The sequence below is a fragment of the Rhea americana genome, unplaced genomic scaffold (genome assembly GCF_003343005.1).
Source record: "Rhea americana isolate MKP2758 unplaced genomic scaffold, rheAme1 scaffold_125, whole genome shotgun sequence".
Classification (NCBI taxonomy): domain Eukaryota; kingdom Metazoa; phylum Chordata; class Aves; order Rheiformes; family Rheidae; genus Rhea; species Rhea americana.
This window is the reverse complement of record NW_028185317.1, coordinates 2,221,002-2,229,181: the sequence shown is the minus strand read 5'-3', so window position 1 is coordinate 2,229,181 and position 8,180 is coordinate 2,221,002. Positions and strand designations below refer to the sequence as shown.

The window sequence follows — 8,180 nt, the reverse complement described above, 5'->3', positions numbered from 1 at the left end:
CTAAAATAAAAAAAGGCAGTAAAATCCTCATTTTGGAAGCTGGAGGCATTAGGAAACTGTCTACACAGTGGATATGCCATGCCTTGAAGTGGGCCGTCTCCCCTTAAAAAAAAAAAAAAAAAATCCACAGTACTCAGGGGTCTGCTCAAAACATGCAACGCGTGGTTGCACCAAGGGCCCTTTCCCAGCCTGTTTGTGTTCTGATCCAGTAGGTTTTTGCAGGGAAAGGTTAAAAAAAAAAAAGGCACAGCGAGGAGCATGTCTTGGCACTTTGCAGGACCAACGGGCGTTCAGCGCATCCTGAAAGAGCCCCACTGTGCCCATGAGGATGGGCAAAGGGAGCTTGGTCAGGAAGCACAAAATCTGGAGTAAGAAAGACAAAGSTCCCATCCCTTCCCCCTCAGTCCTATCTTCAGCTGAGTCAGAAGCAAAAAGCAATTCTGCAGTGCGGGATCAGGCTCAAAGAACACTTAATAGCACAGGGAGGAGGAAGGGCCTTTTTTAAAAATAGATGAGAATGGAGTTGTATTTGCATATGCCCTGAGAACAAGGACAAAGACATTTAGATCAGATGCTGTCTGTCTTTGGAAGGAATCAAAGGACTTAAGTTAATGATAATGGAAGTTAATGATACAGCTRCGGAAAAGGCAGCAGAAAGATGCTCTTGCCAGAAACTTTCTTGGGGGGAGGCAGGACTGGAGAAAGTTAGACTGCAAGAGTCGATTAAGTTCTGTCTATGGATAGAACTTTAAGTAATTTTAACCAMTATATTAGGAACATGCCATCTCCTTCATTCTTGCACGAGATTCACCATTTCTTACCTTTCCGATGGTCCCAGCTGTAAAGCGTTACAGTAGCATCACTGCACTTTACCTAGACAACACTCTGCTATCCCAGCAAGGCTGGAGCCAGTGTACAGCTTCCTCCTGGAGGGCTCCCGTGAGCATTACTACGATTGGAGAATCACAGGGAGAGATGGGAAAAGACRTATGGAATGGGTAGATGACACTGAGGAATGCAATAATGCTTTCTTTTAAAATTTATTTCAGTGCAAGTTACTCTCAAAGTGAAATGACCCTTGACAAAATACAGACTGCTTGGATATTTAGCACAGGGTTCAACACTCTTTTCTTAGGTATCCCATAATTATACTAATGCATCTTCCACACAAAGCATCAAAAAACTAARTACCATTTGCAGCCTTCAGTAAAATTCAGTAAGCAAATAAAAGAATTTCTGTATAAAGTACAGTCATACCTAAGAACATAAAATACTGTCCAACCAATTTCTCTTCAATGACATTTTTCTATTCTTTTTTCTTCTTTCCCCTTCCTTTCATTTCCCTTTTTCCTTCTTTTTTTCTCTTTCTTCTTTCCTTCCTTTCGCTTTCCTTCTCAGCAAACAGCTGTGATCTGTAGAATGAAAAGTAAACATAGAATTCAAACAAACGTATCTTGTGATTTCTCCATCTGTATTTTTTTTCAATCTTTCTGATGAGCTTAGTTTTCTGCTACTATCACTCCTTGTTATCAGTCAGAAGTTTACTGACATACAGAATGGTGCTTCATAGGAAATTGGAATTATCAATGTATTTCTTAATCTGTCAAYGTCTTATAGTCCAATTGTGAAGGGAGTTGTACAAACACATTTGAAAAAAATTTTCAGAAGAATTTTAATTGTAAATCTGTTTGTTTTAAAGAGATTAAAAATCACATCAATTATTGCTATTAATCTTCTAAATTCCCTGAACCAGGTATCATGAATGACTACATTTGTAGACTACAAAGGCTGCTTTTTGGTGTGTGCCATCATTCCAAATTAAATGTTTTGGTTTATAGCATTTTMAAAGTGTATACAAATCTGATGGCGCTTTCAAAGATTCAAATAAGCATCACGAAAAATATCAAAATTAGGCAAGTCAACTGCCRAAGAATTCTCCTTACACTAACTATTGACAAATTAGTAAAACAAATATGGCTGATTTAATTCAATAGAATTTTAATTCAACAGGCTTTTTTAAAAAATCATATCTATGATTGGAAAAAAACAGCTGATAATTTGAAGCAGGAAAGGTGGGTTTTTTTAAATCATTTCAAGAATGCCCTCCCTCTTTAGTACTTTTTGCCAAGAGCAGGACCAACGTTTTTGTTTCTTCTTAACTTGTACATGGACAAAATTTCATCTTGCTATGTTTATAGTGGTAATTATTTTCTATTTTCTATGAAGTTGCTATCATAATGTATAAAATAAGGTAATATTTGGAGCACGTTTTTACAGAAGTGAAGACAGGTCTTGAATGTAAATTTCACTAAATAATGTATCACYATGACTATAATAATTAAGAACTCTTTGAGGTCCTAATTAATACAAATGATAAAACAGCATGCAGTTAAATTGCAGTAGATTATGGCTTGCAGTTTTCCTTTGGGCCTTTTGCAGCAGTCCCAATAGCTTGCATTAACAAAGCAGAGAAATAAGGTGTTTTCCGTGGCGTAGACAACTCAAAGAGTAGGTGAGAGAAGGGAAACAGAGTGGAGCCAGTAAAGAAGTGGGTAGACCCAAATGGGACACAGAAATAAAGCTGGCTGAATGTTTGCTTTCTACYCCACTCTCCTCTCCATCTTGTAATGCATTTCAGCTCTCCACACTTGAAATTCTACTGGATTGAGCTGCACCCTGTCTTTTCTGCCTACTAGAAACCTTGTTATAATCATTAGTCTCAAAAGTGCACTTTAAAAGACATTTTATCTTCATGAAAGAAGATTTATTAMGAGCAATAAATGAATTGGGTATTATTGAAACAACTGAGTTTTCTTGAGTCATAATAGTAAATTTTCTACTCTATTGGCAGAATAGTATAATGTTTTCTATTCCCATGCTGCTCACCTAAAATCCCTGCTATTATTTTTGTTTTCGCTATTAAACAGTTAGGAAGTGTTTAATTATCCTTTTCAAGGTAAACCAAAACCTCAGACAAAAASAACAAATGGATATTATGCTTCTAAGAAGAAAATCTACTGCTATTGTGCAGCCACTAAAATAATAATATATAATACTCACAAATAATTGCTGTTTCCTTGATTCCTTTGTTCACTTATTGTAGTGTGCATTTGTACAAGGTTGTCTTGTCAGGCTACATCTTCTCTTTTATTAGTGTGTCTTTCACTAGAGAGCACAGTTTACGTAACAGAAGATTAAACAGCTGAATTTTGTTTTAGATTTTTCATTTGATGTATTATAATGAACCAGGAACATTAAGTAAGTGGCAGCATTCCCACTGTCTTCRGTGGAAGCAGGAATTCTAATATTCCCCAATGCCTCACTTCAGTTCTTTACTCAGCCAATAGGCAGAATGCCCAATGGACTGGCCAGYTGGGACTCATTCTGTGATTTAAGATAAAAATGTTGCAGGTAATGACAAAGATCTACTCCATCTTAAAAATAAATAAATAWATAAACAGAGACAAGGAAGGGGGCTTCTAAGTACTGGCAAATTAAACTACTTTGAAAAATAAATGTGGTACAATCTAGCAATGAAAAATATTAAACTAATCAACAGCAAAATCTGTCTTGTACAAAAGGTCAGGAAGCACATGTGCACCAAATGCTCCACAGCTTCTTTGTAACAATGGAGAGAAATCCAGAATTCAATCACAAATATTTGGCAAGTAATATAAAAATGTGCCAGGGTTCACTATCCTGTTTTGCTTGTCACTAGACAAGATGATCTAGATCTCTTTGAACTCCTGAAATGGGTCCAGAGGAACATGTGATTGGTAAGAACTGTCAGCTCAGCATTCTCAATAGGAAATAAGAAATATATTCCTCATTTCCACTCCAAAACTACCAAGCTTGCCAATAATTTGAGCCAGAAGGCAAACTGTGACTCAGAATATGTCTTCTGACTTCACCCATGCTCTGCAAGAGAAATGTCCTGCTGTAGCATATGCCAGTGTACGGCTGATTTATTGTGGGYGGAAACTCTTTTCCCCTGCTCCAACACGCTCTTGTAAGAGGGGTGGAGTAGGCCAGTAGGTCTACTTCTCCTGCTTCTCCTTTTGGAAATAAGAGAAAAGTTGTTCCCTTATTCTCATCTATAATTGTGTAATACACGTCCCAATTAGTTACGTGAGGAGGTAAATCACACAGCATAGAACACTGCATTCATTCTTGTTCCTTTTCATCTGTTATTAGTTCTACAATGGAATTAATGGAGTTCTGTTTTGTTAAAATTCCTCACAATATAYAGCTGTATACTTTATGACATAAAACAAATGAAAGAACATAAAATTATGTCTTTCATGGATTATCGCGTGAGCTGGTACCTCTTTAAGATGTTTGCTGTGCCAAATGCATCCCTAGAAATTGTCACTAAGAATATTAAAGGAAACAGTAGGATCAAAGCAAGGCCACATCTAGTAACATTGAAAATATTTTCTCTGAAAGCAAAACAGTCAAAATAGCTTTTTATAGCTTTTGTGACAATTCTGGTTTCCTGACAAAATGTGCYAGTTCCAAATTCAGTGCATGAAAATTGCTTTGATCCACTGTGAATGTAAGATGACTAAGACTCACATAATTCTCATTAAATGAGAAGAAATGTATGTTTAAATTAATTTTCAAGAGTTTTAAGACCTTCCTAAACCATCTACAGATCTTTGCAAATGTGAATAGTTTCTTTAGGGATGCTGTTACTTTAGGGACTCAACTGCAAAAAAGCTGCATCAGCCTCATGTCGTACAACAGGATTCAGAGAATGCTGAACACAACTGGGAGTTTCAAAGCTGCTGTGAAGCATGTTCATATTTTATCAAAAACAGTTTATCTAGAACTGTGAGTCTAGGCAGCTAGTATGGGAGGAAATCTCAAATAAATGACGAGAGCCCTCTGCTGGAGGGCACCCGGCCCCCAGCAGCTCCATGCTAGGAAGGCCCTGCCACTGGTTGCAGTCTTACCCAAATCTGATAAAGTCTTCATGGCAATGCAACAAGGTCATCACTGAAGCATCTTTAGTGCTCCACCGAATTTTGGCCAAAGAGATATAATTGAAGGATATCCTTGGAACCTCTGAAAAGGAAACGGCAGGCAGATGAAGATACAATCGTTTTACAGGAATGGATACAGTAAACTACAAATTACAAGAGCTTTTAACATTTCTTCCTATATTTATCAACACATTTTTCATGACTGAATTTTCCTTGGAGGAAAAGGGGATGCAGAAGATGTCTGAGGAGTGGTCTGTGTGAAGAGTATGTAGACAATAATCTTTGATTCTGCAATTTGATTCTTGTCATGAATAAAGGAATAATGGGTAATCTAATTTTTTAAGTAACTGTTTCGATAGTTCAACATTTACAGAGCCAAAGCCCCTGAAATAACTCAGTTCTGGTGATACAGGGTGCATCTACATCGGTGTTTTATTTGGATCAGCAGTATGCTTTTGAAATGAATCTCCCAATTATATCCACTTACTGTGCTTTGAATTGTTTGCATTGCGGAAGCATGCTCATTTGATTACATTTGGCTGAAACTAAACTGGAGGATGGCTCTAGGTACATACATACTACACTCCAACAGCTGCAAAATGTATACAGTGTGAACATCTGGTCCTCAGTACCAGTTGTTTCACTTTATGGATTTACTCCTATTGCACTCCACTACCTGCTAAGTTAGACATAGTTGTAATTGCTCTGGGCAGGTGTGCCAAATACGATCCAAACAAAGGCTGGATAGCCCTTTCAAATATTTTTGGCAAGCTACACCTTATACATACTAAAAATAACATGCCTAAACTGAGAGGTGCCAACTAGTCAAGGATTGGAGATTATGCTCCAGCCATATGTTTGCATTGCCTGGTAAGACTGCATCAGAGTCTATGTTCTTGCCAGAATTACCTGTTCATCCAATGCTGGGTAACTGCAGCCAGAACACAAAGATTCTGCTCAGCTTCTAGGTATTCATCCACCTCTACTGCCCTTTGCACAGTTGGCCAGTCTGTACCATGTAAATAGCACAGCAGCAATCACAGCACCCAGATACGATAGACTCACAAGGACTCTCCCTGTTTCTTGTCTCTGTACCTTCCAGTTCCTCATCTGACTTCCATCAAGAAACAGTGTGGCAATTTGTAACTCCTTGCTTAGAATTTAATCTCTCGTTTTCCTTGTACTCTGGAACACAGTCCAGAAGTCTGGTCAAACACCCTTGCCTGGTTCCCCTGCTCTCACAAACTCAGGACTCAAACAGAATAGAACACATTTTTGTGATGCCTGCCATGCTATTTTTTAAGAGAGATTTTCACATACATGGAGAGAGCCAATACATTAATGGYTGCAGAGGACTTTCAATCAAAGGGGTCCATGCATAGGCTTGCTCTCCTTTTTCACTCCTGGAGCACTCTCTTCATTTTCTGGACATCTTCAAATGGCTGCTGAAAAGATCTGTACCAAAAGTACAAAAAGTAGTATGGTCTCGTAGAACTTGTCCATGCTTAATTAGTCACAACTCTATCTGAGTTTCCCCAGGAACAGTTTTAAAAAAAAGAACGGTGCTGCATTAGCCACCTCCTAAGGCTTTGTACGGAAGTAGTTTTAAAGGAAGGCTTACACACTTCTGTTAGTGTGTGGCAATGGTTAGTTTGTTATTATCCATTTTGTCAATTTATTCTAACCCTTACCAACGCTTCAGTGCTATATGGATCCTCAGATGCGCTTGTGAGTCCCTAGCTGGGAACCTCCCCATCCTCCTCCACAATAGACAGATACAAAAAGCTCATTTAAGTTTTCTACTCTGGCATTGTCTTTTCTACATTCTCTTTTTATACCTTGATAGCACATTGCCTCTAAAAATATTTCTCTCAGACTTCCTGCTCCTGATCAGTCTGAAAAATGACGTTTTTTTAAGCCTTTGCAAGTTGTGTCTAGCTCTGTTTTTTAAGCTGTCAAAACTGTGTTTTTACATTTCACTTGTTCGTAATCTTTTCCTCATTAGAGTACAAGTTGCTTCAGATAGCCTCCCATGTCCTGCCTTTCAGCCATGCTCATTTTTTTTCATCTTCCTAAGCAGCTTTTAACAGGTGGTATGCATTCGATCAGAGCTTCCAGTGTGATTTACTCAGTAGTCTCCATGCTGCATGAACATTTTTTAGTTGCTCTTCTCAGCTTTTTTTCAAGATGCCTTCTCACTTTTATTGAGTTCCCCTTTCTGAAATTAAGAACAACGATGGACTTCGGTTTTTGTTGCTCTGGTCAGAAAGGTGACTCTTAAGTATGATATGGACACTGTTTCAGAGAATAAGGTTAGGTCCAGTACTCTGCCCTGAACCAACTAAAGAGTTGTTTCTCTTTTTGTGTCTCCCTAACCAGATGATCCATAAGAAGTTATTACGAGCATCTAAACATTCACAGTTGGACATAACAGCTGCTTGGTCTACACAGAGACATCAGAAGTTTCCCATTTCCATTATGGATTCTGTCCTTGCAGCCTCCCTCATCTTCATCCTACAGTTAAGTGAGCTGATTGAATTAATCCTCTGATACAAGGGTAGCAGACATTTCCATTTACTTACAGGTTGAGAGGTCACCAAACATCTTAATAAAACTCCCTTGTATTTATTAAGTGAGAGAATACTTTTGCTGATTTAGAATGCCAGGTTGAACATGCATCCTAGAAATAGATGCATCAGACCCCAGAAGTGCCAGTTTCTCTCTACCAGACATAGAGGGAGTCCAGGTGACTAGCTTGAATGTAGGCATCTGCTTTTGGATACACAAAACTTGCCAGTAACTGATTGTAAAGTTACTCTTCTTGTTTTGCATATTGTATTATTTATACATCCCAATTTGGCATTTGCATTTTTTGTAACAGTGTGACTTTGTTAATAAAAGGTGCAAGTATCTCTATGATCACTTACACAATTCTAGGCAGCTTCTGGAACAGGACTCCATGCAGTGTTTCACGCTACGCCAGGAAATGGCAATATTTTGCACATGCACATCACTCGCCACACTTAATCAAGCATCAGGAACTCTTCAAACGTGTCTTTATCTTCTCTCATGCACTACCATACCTTCATATTTTTCAATAAGTAGAATTGTTACTGTACTGGCAATCAATCGTCACAGTTGAGACCTCTACAGCAGTGCACACCATGTGGGAACTGTGGAGGAAAATGCGAAAAA

General features: G+C 38.3%; 1 long non-coding RNA gene across 3 annotated transcripts in view; it reads right to left on the bottom strand.

The window, feature by feature from the left end:
- Positions 1–1,031: 1,031 nt before the first annotated feature.
- Positions 1,032–8,180, bottom strand: part of LOC146600240 (uncharacterized) — an 11,149-nt gene continuing 4,000 nt past the window's right edge. For 2 of the 3 annotated variants that reach the window (XR_014898327.1, XR_014898329.1), the window contains 5 exons: positions 7,913–8,158; positions 6,306–6,440; positions 4,956–5,067; positions 3,061–3,165; positions 1,032–1,412 (listed from right to left, as the gene is read on the bottom strand). This is a non-coding gene — a long non-coding RNA (uncharacterized LOC146600240). The remainder of the gene's footprint in view (positions 1,413–3,060; positions 3,166–4,955; positions 5,068–6,305; positions 6,441–7,912; positions 8,159–8,180) is intronic. The other variant, XR_014898328.1, reaches the window with a different exon arrangement.